This window comes from Chlorocebus sabaeus, chromosome 18, assembly GCF_047675955.1.
Source record: "Chlorocebus sabaeus isolate Y175 chromosome 18, mChlSab1.0.hap1, whole genome shotgun sequence".
Classification (NCBI taxonomy): domain Eukaryota; kingdom Metazoa; phylum Chordata; class Mammalia; order Primates; family Cercopithecidae; genus Chlorocebus; species Chlorocebus sabaeus.
The window spans coordinates 51,979,568-51,995,613 of record NC_132921.1 but is presented as its reverse complement, the minus strand read 5'-3'; positions in this window follow the sequence as shown (position 1 = coordinate 51,995,613).

Here is a 16,046-nt window from a genome sequence, read left to right as displayed (position 1 = left end):
TAATACAATGACGAATATTAATATGATTTAAGTTCATTGTTAACATAGTGTTTTAAAATTACTTTTTCATTAAATGCAACTGTGAAAGAACGAGTCATTTGTTTTAAATTATAAATAGGTTACGAGAAGCTATCCTTCTTTTAGAAGATAATTCATTATCTGCTGTGAATAAGGGAAAGTATTTCTACATTGGATTGCCTAAAAGAGACTTTCATTCCATTACAGGGTAGATGATTCTGCAGGTAATAGCAAGAACACTTGCATAATAGCAGCATGTTTCATTAAGATAAAGAAAGATAAAACCTGCAGTAGTGGCATTCCAAAATAAATCAGCCCAGCTCTGCGCTGATGAGCGTTCGCTTTTTCATTACTATGTGGATATGATGGATATTTTTCAAAGCTTAGTTTAGACAAACTGTTCAGAAAGGAATGAGTTCTCCTGATGAAATGAAAATTAAGGTGAAAATAAATGTCCTTCCTCCCTTCCCCCCCCCCATGGAAATATGTAAGAATAAGAGACAATTATTTCTCAGAGCGGTTAAGTCCTCTCAGGATTTTTCTCCTTCATACATTATGCAGCAACTGTTTCAAACTCAGCCTATCTCTGAGGGGCGGAAGATAGAGAAAAATAAATGAAGGAATGCCAGTGAATGTCATTCTTTCTAGAGACAGAAGGCACATGTCTGCTTGAGTCTCTTTTTTCTATTATGCCGCGGAAGCAGATGGCTCAAACCATTTTTTTAAACATTGGATTTCTCCACTTTATTCATTTCTCAGGTGACCACAGGATGGCAGCATAGGACGATAAATCAAAATTGATTGCTAAATTCAAAAACATCCACCAGCAGTTATTAATCAGACTTCAATCCTTTCCTGCCTACCACATGGAAGTGGTGGCAAATTCATTCATGGGGAAAGTGTGGGTGATATTTACTTCTCCCTGTGCGTGTGGTTGCAACGACACCTCACCAAGAAATTTCTCAATTTAGTCCAGTAAAACGGGCATAACAGAATCTGCCTTTCATGCTGTAGGCCTGTAGCATCACAGTTTTATCAATCTGAACATGATTTGTAGTGAGAAATAGTATAGCTTTAGAGAAGATGTAAAAGATCTATGCGTGACAGCCTTAGAGCTTCTTTTTTAGGAAGCAATACCCAGTTTCTTGTCTCTGTTCCCATTTCCCTCATTTATAATGATAAAATTAAAATGTGCAAAACTTCATTCTGATTATATCAAGTTATTTCGGCTCATTAATACAGGCTTTTTTATTTCCCCATTATTCACTGCAGAACAGGATATAATTTATTTCAAAGCTGGATGAACTATCCAATTAATTCTAGGTACTTTTCAAAGTTTAAAAATTACTATCTTTCAAAAATTACTTTGGATTTGAAATATCCGTATTCCATATACATTTTTAACTTTATATATATTTCCTGTTTCCTCATGTGGCTACAAATACTTCAAATGATATTATCTGTCATGCTTAAAAATCCTCACTTAGAACAGCACTTGACCTAAAAAAAATGTGCTGTATGGAAATATTTTATAAAGAGTTCCATTTGGGAAGTTCTACACACTCTTCCTTTTGAAGAGAAGGGATATAGACATTAATATTAGGCTTTTAAACCCTGCTATTAACATACACTAATAAATACTCATTTAGTACATATAAGCCAAAATGTTCCTATTACTTTTCAAGATCCATAATATCTCACATACAACAGACATGTTGACATCACAAATACTGAATTTTCAATCTATTTTGCTGTCCACTCATATTTGTTCATCAAAAAACTCCTCAAAAATTCCAAAATTCCTGAAAGAATTTTTAACTCTATTTTTAAAGTCTCTCGTACATTTTAACTAATGTGAGTCCTTCTATTTATTTTTAAATGATTGTTGTGAAGATTGTGTATCGTGTAACTTTGACCCATGAAAATGATTGAATGTATCAATATATATTGCCATCTAGTGGTCATTTCTTAAATCACACTTTGGATATGAAAATGGAGTGGACTTTTGCCTCAAAAGAGCCACACTGCAGTGATTACATCCAGAAAGATAATTGTAGAGTAGATAATCTCTGAATTCAAACTAACTTATTACAATTCCATTAAGATAACAGTTCAATTTGTTGGGACCACTTTCTTTAGGGAACCTATTTAATTTTCATTTCCTTTATCCATCTTTTCAAAATTTACTGCATATATCTTAAGAGTAAATAATAATTAACCACTACTTCTAAGAGGTCTAATGTCAGACTGCCTTCGAACTGCCTACGCATACACATTCCCACTTGGCTGTTTACATGCAATTTAATTTATAAATGTTCTAATCATTTCAATTTGATGATAGTCACACTGCCTTTTACAAGAAGTAATAGTTGTAATATCAGCTAATTGTGACTAACTAGAATTAAGCTTGTGGCCAGCTCCAAAAGTGATAAAATATTCCAACGCCAAGCCCTAAATGTAGTTACTGTTTCATTAATTTAACAAATACTTTTTTAAAAAGCTATTTGGTGTCTTTTATGCTAGTAAGTAGAAATAAATGATAAACAAGATACATCTAACTTCTGCTTCATGGGACATCTATGGGAAAAAATAAATGGTAAACACATAATTATATGCAAAAAAAATATTTCACTGGAGTATGAGAATCAGTTCTACTCATTCAAAAACCACCCTCCTTTAACATACTAGGGAAGAGCAGTTTTCACATGTCTACCCACTTCTGCACCAGCAGCTGCTTCTCCAAGTCTATTCCCTGCTCGTCACTGCACGAATCACCCACCACCTCCCAATATGGTGTTGCTGCTCCACGAAGAACTCAGTAAATGTGGGAGGACCCACTTTACTGCCTTCCTCCTTTGTGTCTCAAAATTCCAAACCAAAAGACCACAAGGGCACGTAAGATAGTACTAAGTGTCTGGGGGATAAAGAAAAAGGAGTTACAACCTGGAGGAGAAAACTGCATGTTAACCATGATCATTACCATAGTAATAAAAAATTTTTGCCAAGAGTTACATCCTTCAGAGCAGACACCTCTGGATGCACCTCACTTCCTAGCAGTTCCTCCCTGTCCTTGGATCCATGTTTCTCTAAGAAAACTCCTGACTTTTCAAATCTTCCCATAGCAGTCAAGACTGTCCACCTGGGAGGTATTCAAAGACGCTTCCTTCTTCCTAGTTATTCATCCAGCTGGTAACTATTAAACCCAACAAGCAGGTGCATCACACATACATACGCACGCGTGCACACACACACACACACACACACACACAATCTTCAGGGGCATAAAGCTTAAATTGACAATAAGAAAAAGACATATTTTCCTAAAACAACCCCTTCCACTGTTCATAGAGGCAGCATTCTTTGTCTCCCAGAGAATAGTGGTGGTTTCCGTTTGTTACTTTTCATTTTTCTTTTTTTTCTTTTTGAGATGAAGTCTTGTCCTGTCGCCCAGGCTGGAGTGCAATGATGCAATCTCAGCTCACTGCAACCTCCACCTCCCTGGTTCAAACGATCTCCTGCCTCAGCCTCCTGAGTAGCTGGGATTACAGGTGCCCACCACCACACCCAGTTAATTTTTGTATTTTTAGTAGAGACAGGGTTTCACCATGTTGGCCAGGGTGGTTTCGAACTCCTGACCTTGTGATCCGTCCACCTCAGCCTCCCAAAGTGCTGGGATTACAGGCGTGAGCCACCATGCCCAGCCTCTTTTTCTTTATTTTTTTAGACAGGGTCTTGCTCTGCTGCCCAGGCTGGAGGGCAGTGGCAGGATCATAGCTCACTGCAGCTTCTACCTTCTGGGGTCAAGGGATCCTCCCACCTGAGTCTCTCGAGTAGCTGAGGTGCTCACCACCACGCCCAACTGGATTTTTATTTATTATTATTATTTTGTTTTTTGTAGAAACAGGGACCTGCTATGTTGCCAGGCTACTCTCAAACCCCTGGCCTCAAGGGATCCTTCTGCCTGAGTCTCCCAAAGTGTTGGGATTACAGGTATGAGCCACCATACCTGGCCACATTTTCCTTTTTATAAGCCTATGTTCCAAGGCTTCCTGACACATATAAAACAAATAATAAATTGGGTACATTACAGAGCCATACACCCTTTGATGACTGTCTTAGCTACATAAAGACACAGCAGACATTCTGAAATTAAAATTACTGGGAGGTCTTCCCTTTGGATGTGAGGTTAGGTTTGTGAACATGGAATTTTTCATTTTTTTTCTTACATAAAAGGGAGTCAGAATAAGTCTTTTATTCTTCTACTTTTTCTTCTAACCAAGCAACACACCTGGAAGTGAGTGATAGGTAGTGATGGTGATGGTATTGAAGGAAACGATGGTGAATTTTCTCTACTTACACAGTTTGAGTAACTGCTCACAAGAAAATAAAACCCAGTATTAAAGGTTTGGAAGACAATAAAGTTAAGATGATTCTTCAATAATTAATATAAATTGGCTTGAATAAAAGGCTGGTAAAGAGAATGGGAAGAATTCCAAGTAGAAGAAAAACTGTACGCAAAGCCGTCTGTGCAGAGAGGAGATTGACCTCATAAGGCTAGGTTAGTGGAACACTAATATCATCATTCCTTAGCAGTCCATTGGGACTATTTCAGTGAGAACACTTTGGGATACGTATTTCTTTCCAGTCAATTGTGTTAACTATGTTATATCTCATCATGGAATTCAGGCTTGCTTATCTTCCAGCCTACTTTCTCTTTTCCCTAGGCTGAGGATGTTAAACTACCCAGTTCAACCCCAAAAGTACAGATGAGAGTCCATTTTCAACCACATACCCACTTCACCAGGTGTCCAGGAATCTTCTAAGAGATTCAGATGTTGCAACCATTATGGAGCAGAAATCTTCATAAGATAACCAAAAATTGCCAAGAAAACTTAAGACATTTGTAGCTCGTACTCACACGTTGGAACTGGAATGCAGGTACTTTTGGAGCAAGCAGTGTGACATTTCCTCTTAAATGGGAACTAAACAGCAGACAGTTGGGGACTCTGGATATAATTGCATGACCTCCCTATGCTGACACTATGCACAGCTGGCACCTGGAAGTCTCTCCTCATAAATCCCAAACACCTGAGGTCAGCTCTTCAGTCTCACAATGGTCCCACTCAAAATGATGCTGGCCTGCTACGGATGCTTTTATCCTGGCTTAGAGTGACTCTTCCTTCAAGGACTAAGATATCTTCTTTCCTTGCAGCCAGAGATGGGAGAAATGGGCACAGAGTGCAAGAGCCAGAGAGAGGGGGAGCCAGAAAGCGGCAGGTGGGGTAGAAAAGTAGAGTTTTCATAACTTGTTCAGTTGGAAAGAAGTTAAAAAGCAGCTGGGGAAATATAAGCATAGTTATCATGTGAAAGCAGAAAAGATATTTCGGAAAATAATGATTAAAAATAATGCTAACATACCATTGACAATTTTGAGATAGTTGACCTGAGAGACCAGCGGAAATGAGAGAGCAAGAGAATGGTCTTTTTCAAAGTGAATATTCTTAACCAATCCTTAACCAATAGAGCTTACAATTTTCAAATGCTTCGCTAAAATGACAGAAGCCTCTCCATCTTGTTTCAAATATTTTTAATCTTTGCAATTCTAAACTAAGACAGTTGGAAGTGATCACACTCCCTGCTTGCCAGCAGAGACATCAGGTGCTTTTCCAATGAACAAACTACCAATTTAGTACAGCTAAATAAAACTAAGCCGCAAGTATCCATTACCGAGTAACGAATCATGGCAAAACTTAGGGCTTAAAAGAAGACATATTTATTATCTCACAGTTCCTTTCAGTTAGAAATCTGTTCTATTTCAGGGTCTCTCACAGGCTATAATAATGATGCCAGTGGCCTATAATCATTGCAAGGATCACCCAGGTAAGGAACTGCTCCCTAGCTAGCATGGTTGCGGGTAGGACTCAGTTCTTCATGGGTTCTCGGGGTAGGGCCTCAGTTTCTCTCTAACTTGTTGGCTGGAGGGAGTCCTCAGATTTTTGCTGTATGGGCATCCTTAACATGGAAACTTGCTTCATCAAATAGTAGAAGCTGAAAAAGCAGTAAAGTCAACAAACAACATGGAAATTGCAATATTTTGTAACCAAATTACAGAAGTCACACCTCCTTAACTTTGCCATGCTCTGTTGGTTAGAATAGAGTCCCAATGTCCAGATTGCGTTCAAAGAGAGATTACACAGAAGTCTAAATTCTAGGATATTGGGATCACTGAGGACCATCTTAGAGGTCTTCCTGTCACAAAAGGAATAGGTTTCTTGATGAGACTTGTAGTTATCCTAAATGCCTATTTTAACTGCCTACTGCATACATTCATACACACAAGAGAGCTTGCAATCTGACATCTGAACTGGAATGACACATCAACCACGTCTTTGAAACCTGAGAAATTGTCCTGTGTCTCAATCCAAAGCAGTAGCTGGGAAATGGTTTAGCAGTGAACACTGTTATCTCGCTGCCAGCCATGCACACTAGTAATACCTGCCAATGCACACATTTCAGCAGCCAGCTTTTCAATACTATGAACGTTTTAGCCAGTATTTAATACCGTCAATATTTAACTGTACTGTTTGAACCAGTGTTAGATATTTGAACTCACCAATGAATAGGTGACAGTATGGGTCAGGGTTCAAGGAGAACAGACTATACTTCAAGTAGTTTTAGCAAAAATATTAATTAAGAGCATTAATTGTTTACAGACTTGTTGAGAAGTCTGAGGAAACACATTCTAAGTTGAATATGTAGGAAGTAACTGAGTCACACTGCAGTACAATGTCACTATGGGAATAGTTCTACAGCAACTGGCTCCAGGAGTAAACCACCATTACTACACTTATGAAACTACCCCCATCGGGACAAAGTCACAACCAAGAAGCATTAATTAGCAGGAAACAACTGCAGAAAAATAAGGCACCTCCAAAATAGTTATTTTCAGAAGAAAAGCACATGAGAAACACAAACCAAATGTCTGCCTCACTTCTGACTTCTAGGGCATGTACAAAGGCACCTGATGGATGGAACCTAAATTGTGGCCAAAACCCTAAATGCAAATGAGGCTGAGAAATTTAGATATTACATTTCTGGCTTATAAACTACAGGAAGATCCAAGAGAAGGAATAGGGAATTGATGTTTTCAGTGCTGGATCAGTCTGAGTGATAGTTTTTCAGACCTTTGAATTTGACTCAAAGTAACTCTTGGCGTGACCAGACAAAGAACTGTGTGGCCACATGTCCCTTCACCATCACTGTACCAGCTTCTCACCTCCTTTTTCTAGTTGCATTCCTAGAGAAGATGCTAGATCATTAATTTCCATATAGCAAATAGCAAGACAGAGGAGTATAAAATGGGACTGTGATGACATACAGAGATCCATTCCTGCTAACTTTAGGTTAAGTTTTTTTTTAAGTCACATTTTGTTTAAATTACAGGTGGTTGCAATTGTTACTTTTGCCTTCAGCAAATTTACAAGAAGAAGAGAAAATCAATGTGACCTGGAGAAGAAGTAACTGGTCCAATATAGAGATACATATCTTGTCCTTCAGCTGCTGAGACACAAATTGAAGAAGCATTTGCAATCAGTATCACAAATAGGATGCCGCATCCTCATCTGATTTGTCGACTAGATTAATTTGCTTCCTTTTCTTATCCACACTGAATAAGGTCTTGCCACTGGATTCCATACTTTTTCCATACTTGGATTTTATGACAGCTGCACCTGTTCCTCTTCACCTTGTTTTCTGATTCAAGTAGACACAACCACATCAACACATGAGTACACAGTTATTATTTTGAGGTTCCGGATAATCATCCTATTTTAAATTATAGTTGGTATTACCTCTCGTTTTCTCATATTTTTGTCATTTTGCCTCTCTTGATAAATGTTTTTCCTTGGTGTCTCAGTAAAACCTTCCTTTTCTCCAGTAAATTCCACCATGATATAAAATAATCTAAATCCTTAGTTTGAATGCTGTTCGCTTGAATGCTTTTGCTTCTAGAGCTCTGGTTTTTCTTTCCTTTCTCCAAATTCTGACATAGACTTTTTTCTTTCTAGGTAAGAATTTTGCCTAGTTTATTTTGATTTCTATCTGTATTAGGTTACTTAATAAATTTTTGACTACAGTTTTGGTTTACAGAATCATTTTTTAGGATGTTTGTCTGCCATTTCCCTTGCCTCCAGGTATGACACTTTTTTTTTTTTCCTGAAGATCTTGGCCACATCCTCGCATCAAAAAAAAAAAAATCCAAGTCATATAATGATTCACTACTCATTAATATGGAAAGAATGTCTAGACATTCTTTCCCTCTTCACTATTCTCACACAGAAATTAAAAATCCATACTTTCATGGAAAAGAAAACTCCTGCATTACACAAAAAAATCTTAAGTACAGTTTTAAAATATTTACAATTATTTATATTAATGTTTTTTAAACATTTTCTTTGGTATTCTCTCGTGGAAACAAATCCTGTCTAAATTTGCAATTAATTTTGGAAGAAAATATTTATTATATAGAAATGTTGTTGTAACATTAAGATTTTTGTCATTATTTTCTCCAGCTAGAACATCTGTATATAAATTAGAGACAGTAAGTAAGAAGAAAAAGAAATAAAAGACTAAGTAGGTGCTAAATAAGTGTATAATTCATCCTTGATATATTTTAAAAATTGTCTGGGGTAATTTTTTTAATACTACCATTGTTTTCATGAACTGAAGACAGATAATTCTTAATGTCTAGTATTGAAAACATACGGATTCTTGACATGATATCAATAAAATATATGTGGTTAAGGTAAGAGGTAAAAGATTAGCTTTTACTTTTACCACCCAGATTTTTGATGTTGATACACAAAGCTAGAGTATAACAGCCTAATATGTATGCATCTAGATAAATCTATAATGGTTTTATCTCAAGCTGAATTCATCATAATGTAGAATAAAACCAGTTAAAATAAATTTACCAGTTGCAATCAAACAAGAAATGAAGCCTGGTCGTGTGCAACCTCCCCCCCAAACTTTGAAAAGAAACAAACACCAAAATAAATAAACAAAGTCTTGTGGTTTTATATGTAGCACAGCTTCTGACCTCCATCCCACCTCAAAGAGAGAGTACTGAGGAAAGAATAGAAATTATTTTTTAAATCGTGAATATTCCTACCAATAGCCTTCAATTCTGAGATAAGCTGACAGCTGCTGTGAAGAAAATTACAAAGATAAAACCACCAAGAGTAGGAAACTGCTGGAAGCAGAAGTTTTCAAGGTTCACCTTGAGACCTCAGCTTAGGTAGGAAGATCATACACAGCTTTTCATCTTTCAAGGCACTAGGCTGAGTGGAGGATGAAACTTTGCTACCATAAGAATGCAAAGGATCCCCAACTGGGATAGTTCAGATTGGTGGAACTTGGGGATGATACATGTTTTGTTATTTATACTTGTTTTCAATGTTTACATTTTTAATAATAAGTATATATCATTTTTATTATAATAATATCTTTTTTTAAAAAACAGAAACATAATGATTATCTCCTTATACCTTTTAAAAAACAGGAACATTATGATTATCTCGTTACACATTTTTATCTTCCTGTTTTTTATAAAAGATACATGTAGAAAGATTTATCATGATATTAAGTGGTTATTGACTCGGTTGGGCATTGACATTCTAGCATACTCCTATGGGCAGTCAACACCGTAGAGCGGCTCACCTCTCTCTAATGTTTACCCTTGTGTCATTATTAAAATAATCCTTTGAAAGTGCTTGGTTGACATTCTCCAAAATGACCCCTTTATTCTCAAAGGTCTTATTTGGACACATTTTTATCCATAAAGCACTTCTTAGTTAATTGAAAATGTAATTGGAAGCAAAACCAACCTTAAAGCCTACTTGTGAGGATATTTCATAATTACAACATTAATTGAGTTGATTAAGTCAACATGATTTTGAAAATTACCTTCACAAAGACAGTTCCTATGTCCACACATTATAGTTTCTCAGAAAAAGAGTGTCATTTCTTCTAAAAGAAAAAATACAAGAAATCCTTAAAAACATAAAAAAGGATTTTAAACATAAAGTCAACACTACTAGGTATTTTAAAATATATTTTTTTAAAAACCAACAGATATATATATATTTGTAAATGAAAGCAAATAATTTTATGACTTGAAATAAATATAAGTGATATTTGAAGTATATATAAAGTATTTGAAGTATATTTACCAACTCTACAGGGAAATCAAGCACAGCAATGTAAGCTGTTTTACATAACTATTACCAAAATCAGGAAATACTTTATAAATAATTTCCACAGACAAATGTTATCATTGAGCCTGAGTCATTAGGATTTAATATTCTACTCATGGCTCAGTGGGGAATAAAGCTAAACTTCTAGACAATAAACAATGCATTCTTTGATTGTTTTTTTCCGATCACATCTTTTTACACGTAAAATACCAGAAGATGCATATAAACATGAAAACAAATGGAATTATTTGGAAAGTTAAGAATTCTGTAGAATCCAACATCAGCAGAATGGCAGACTAAAAAGCTCCAAATGCTTTTCCTCCAAAGAAACGTTGAATAACAACAACAACAACAAAACACCCTGAAATGATCTTAACCAACTTTGAATGAGCTCTGAAAACAAAGGTTTATAGCAACCAAGAAAACACCAAATCAATAAGACATTTCCAAAACAGTAGGAGACCTTTTGTGGTGTTTTTACTTTCTCCACTCCGTCCCTGGCCCAGTGGTAATCTTGGTCATGGAAAAAGCAACTCAGTTTCTAGTTCCTCTCATCCTCAAATAGAAGGGAGCAGAACATACCTTATTTGCAAATTACTGGGCATATCTATTCTAACCTGGTTGGAGGTTATTTGAAGAACTGATGCGCTAGTCTCTGTCATAATTTGGAATACAGGCAAAGAACGAGATCCTCGTAAAAGCTGTAAGGAACTACAAACCCACACATGCCTGGGATAAGAGATCACACACAATAGACCATCTAAGGTCCAGAGGAGAAGCTGGGGTAAGACTCTGGGAAATTAGGACATTGAAAAGCAACTCCTTACATACATAGGGGATTTTAGAGAATCACAAGTGCATGTCCAGCCAAGATTCACACTCAGAAATGTCCTGAGAAGACCTTAAGCTTTCACCTCAAGGTGAGGCCTAGGCTCAGAGCGAGCCTAGCTAACCGATGAATGGCTGACCCTGCATGAAGTAAGTTTGTGTAGACTGGGAGAGGTAGTTGTTCTTTCTTTTCAGTCCTGTGTGTGTGTGTCTGTGTGTGTGTGTGTGTGTGTGTATGTGGCAGGGTGACGTTTTTGTTTATTTGTCTATTTCGACTCCTGGCATTCAAGGAAATCTCTTTCAAAGCACTCGCTGAACATGAGCTAAAGGAACAGAGGCTTCAATGAGTCCATATAGAAGAATAATTGCTGCATAGTTTAAAAATGTCTCAAAACAGATGGATTACTGAAGCTTTTAACAATTAAAAAATAGAAAGCCTTAAAGAATGAGGAAAATCTGATTTTCAGAGTTACTACATTATAATAACGAAATGCAACGACAACAAAATAATCACAAGGTAAATAAGGAACAGGAAAACATGACTCATTGAAAAGAACAAAATAAATTGACGTAAACTGGCTGGGAGGAAGCCTAGACAGCACACTTACCAGACAAAAAAATTTAAAACAACTGTCTTAAATGTGCCCAAAGAGCTAAAGGAAAATTACAAATCTGTTTTAAAACATGGAAGTGAAAAAGGGAAATAGGAGGAAAATAAAACATACGTTCCAATTCCCTTATCTATAGTAGCTGAGACTCAAAATATTTAATATATCATGTAAAGAGGGCAATTCAAGTAACAGAAGTCTCAGCATATTTAAAAGTACAGAGGTAAACACTATGAAAGACAATACTGTCGACTAAAATTGTATAATGAAGAGATGTAAAAAACGAGAGAGAGAGAAGAGGTGATAGGCTAATTTTACCACCACCTAACATTACTTGAATATTCACAAGTGAAAAAAAGCATTAGAGTAAGTTTTGCCATCAGAAAGTGTGATCTTCCAAATTCGTTCTTCTTTGTCGTTTGGTTTGGCTATTGTAAGTCCCTTGAGTTTCCTTATCAATTTCAGTGTCAGTTTGTCAAATTCTACAAAGAAACCAGCTAGGATTCTGATAGGAATTGTGTTGAATCTGAAATCAATCTAGGGTTTATTGCCATTTTAACAATATTATGTATTTTTCAAAAAGTCGCCTAGATCAGTCTCTATCCTGAAATCTTAACCTCATCAACTTTACAGAATTTTTAACAGAATTAAAAAAAAAAAAAAAGGCCGTAATCCCAAACTGGGATTTTTCACCTAATGTTGACAAGGTATGGAAAATAAATAAATCTTATCATGGAAATTATCTCAAGTACATTTATTTATTTATGTATTTATTTATTGTTTATTTATTTATTTTTTTGAGATGGATCCTTGCTGTTACCCAGGCTGGAGTGCAATGGTGCGATCTTGGCTCACTGCAACCTACACCTCCCAGGTTCAAGCCATTCTCCTGGCTCAGCCTCCCAGGTAGCTGGGACTACAGGCATGCACCATCACGCCCGGCTAATGTTTTTATATTTTTAGTGGAGATGGGGTTTCACCATGTTGGACAGGCTGGTCTCGAACTCCTGACCTCAACTGATCCACCCACCTCTGCCTCCCAAAGTGCTGTGATTACAGAAGTGAACCACTGCGCCTGGCCAATTTGTGTAAAAGCAGCAGGAAGAAAGCACTTACAAATATCTACCCACCACACCTAAATTGCACTGAGCTTTTATGGTATGTAAAATAAAGCATCTGGTTTTAAATAAAGAAGGGAAAAGCAAAGAAAATAAAACAGTGTATTAACTATGAATTAAGGTACAGCTGAAGTAATTAATAATAAATGGATCAATAATTACCATATCATATGTTAGTCATGTTTGACTCCCTCCAAAAATTATCTAAAATATGTTACTTAGACACATACGTAAACTCAGGGGTAGAATTAACTCCGTAGTAAAACAATTTGACAAGTGACCCTACGTCTATTTTATAGAGAATGTCAGTAGACACAACTGATATGATTTTTATTATAAAAGTTACACAAATTTCCAAATTTAATCACCTTGAAAACTTTGTTTTAATCTGCTTAATCATAAAGAAGATTGATCCATATATTTGTTTCACAGGCTCCTCGGAGCCTAAATATTTATATCTTTTGCCCTTCTTACCACCGTGTAAATTGTAGAACTGTTGGTGCAAAGATCAAAAGGAAACCTAGACTGAGGGACCAAAAGATGGCATAAGGTTTGGAAGGCTATGTGGGCTCTGTGTGAAGGGGATGTTTTCCAAGCATTGTAACAAGAGTGGATTGACTTGAGGTGGAGTCAAAACATTCAAAGGTAATGTAAGCTGGCTGGAGGGAAGACATCAGATCTGAAATCAGATCAGGCTCCTTGCTGTGAAGATATGTTAGAAGGCAAGTTAGAGTCCCATTGTTAGAACAAGATGCCAAATGTTGATCCTGGCAGCTTAGGTTCTCAAGAACACTTGCTGGTTCATGTCTTTTTATATATTCCCTGTGATATTCCAGAGTCAGTCACATAGGGCCTCCACTATGACATGCAAATAAGGCATCTGGCAAGTGGCAAAGCCAGGATGCAAACTCAGTTCTAACTGTGGGTTAGAACAATGAAGCAGAAAAAATAACACAAAAGAAAGAGGAAGGAGAAGGTGGAGGGAGGCGGATGGTGGGGGAAGAAAATAAAAAGAGTGTTGGCTTCTGCAACACGTATACTAAAATTTTACATCAATGATACAGATTTTAGTATACTTAAATTTTACGTCAATGACCCCTGCACAGGGATAACATGCAAACTTTGTGAAACATTTCATATAAATCGAAGAATGGGATGGCTATGGTGGCTCACGCCTGTAATTCCAATAACAGACTAGAGTTTGAGACCAGCCTGGTCAACACGGTGAAATCCCGTCTCTACTAAAAATACAAATACGAAAATTACCCAGGCGTGGTGTGCGCCTGTAATCCCACCTGCTTGGGAGGCTGAGGCAGGAGAATCACGTGGACCTGGGAAATGGAGGTTACAGTGAGCTGAGATCACACCGCTTCACTCCAGATTGGGCGACAGAATGAGACTCCATCTCAAAAAAAAAAAAAAAGAAAAGAAAAGAATGTTTTAAAAAGCAGAAAAGGCAAAGAAAGAAGATGAAAAAGAAGAGAAGGGAAAAAACAAGAAAACATGTGTACTAACATTTAACCTATGGTGCAGAAACTATTATAACTCACGACTCTCCTCTGCTCAAAACCATCCAATAGATCTTAGTTGAAGTGAGATCCCATATCATTATTACTTTTTAAATTTTATTTGTTCGTCTGTTTTGAGACAAGATCTCACTCTGTCACCCAGGTTGGAGTGCGGTAACACAATCATAGATCACTGCAGCCTCCAACTACTGGGCTCAAGTGATCCTCCTGCCTCAGCCTCCCAAGTAAATGGGCCTACAGGCATGTGCCACCACACCAGCTAATGTATTCAATTTTTTTGTAGAGATGAGGTCTCACTATGTTGCCCAGGCTGGTCTTGAACTCCTGATCTCAGGCAATCCTCTCATCTCAGCCTTCCAAAGCACTAGGATTATTCGTGAGCCACCATGCCTGGCCTCCCATCTGCTATCATAGTCAATGACCCTACAGACCCTGGCTTCCCACTGTTGCCTCCTTGTCATCTCCTCTCACTCTTCCTCACTCTCAATCAAGTTCAGCTGCATCCACTTTATTGAACATATCAAGCAAAATAGCACCTCAGGGCCCTTGAATTAGCTATTTCCTTTCCCCAGAAGGTCTCTGCCCATTTTTACCCCATGCCCGCATGGCTTGCTCCCTCACTTCCTTTCACTTTCTTCAGGTCTCTACTCAAATGCCACCTTTTCATAAGGGCATCCTTCAACCATTCTTAATAAAATAAAAACCTGCCATTGTTCTCTACGCCCCTCACTCTGCTTTATTTTTCTTCATATTATTTATTGCTACATGATGTATTATACATGTATTTGTATATTTGTTTATTACCTGTCTCCCCTTTGTTTCTGGGATGCATTTGACAAGAGAACACAGATTTTGACCATTTTATTCACTGCTACATCTTTAGCCTCTAGAACTGTGTGTGCTTGGCATGTGATAGTTCACCAAGAAATATTTGTCAAAATTTGAATGCCTGAATAACTGAATAACTGAGCAATTGAACGAAGAGCCCTGTTTTAGACAACCAACTGAAACTCAGAGAAACTAAGTCGCTTACCCAGGTCACTTGGAAAGCTAAACATTTTTCTCATGATGAGCCAAACAGCTATTGTATCTGTTTAGAACATAACTTGCACTCAAACTTGGTTTATATTTTGTGTGTGTGTATGTGTGTGTGTGCATGTGTGTGCATGTGTGCATGTGTCTGTGTGTGCGCATGTGTGCATGAGTCTGCATGTGTGTGCCTGTGTGTGTGCATATGTGTGCATGTGTGTGTCTGCGTGTGTCCATGTGTGTGCGTGTGTGTGCGTCTGTGTGTGTGTGCATGTGTACATGAGTCTGCATGTGTGTGCCTGTGTGTGTGCATATGTGTGCATGTGTGTGTCTGTGTGTGTCCATGTGTGTGCGTGTGCGTGTGTGCGCGTCTGTGTGTGTGTGCATGTCTGTGTGCGTGCGTGCGTGTGTGCACCTGTATGTGTGCATCTGTGTGCGTGTGTCTGTGTGTGTCTGTGTGTGTGTGTGCGCACATGTATGCATGTGTCTCTGTGTGTGCGTGTGTGTGTGAGTGTGTGTGTGTGCATGTGTGTTTATGTGTTGTTCTTCTCTTTGGATCATTGTTCTTTTGTTGCCTTGTCCTCATCTATCAAGACAATAATCTGATTCTGTTGTTAATATGTTTGGTATGCATGTTGATGTAGAGACTGGAGATAGGAAATT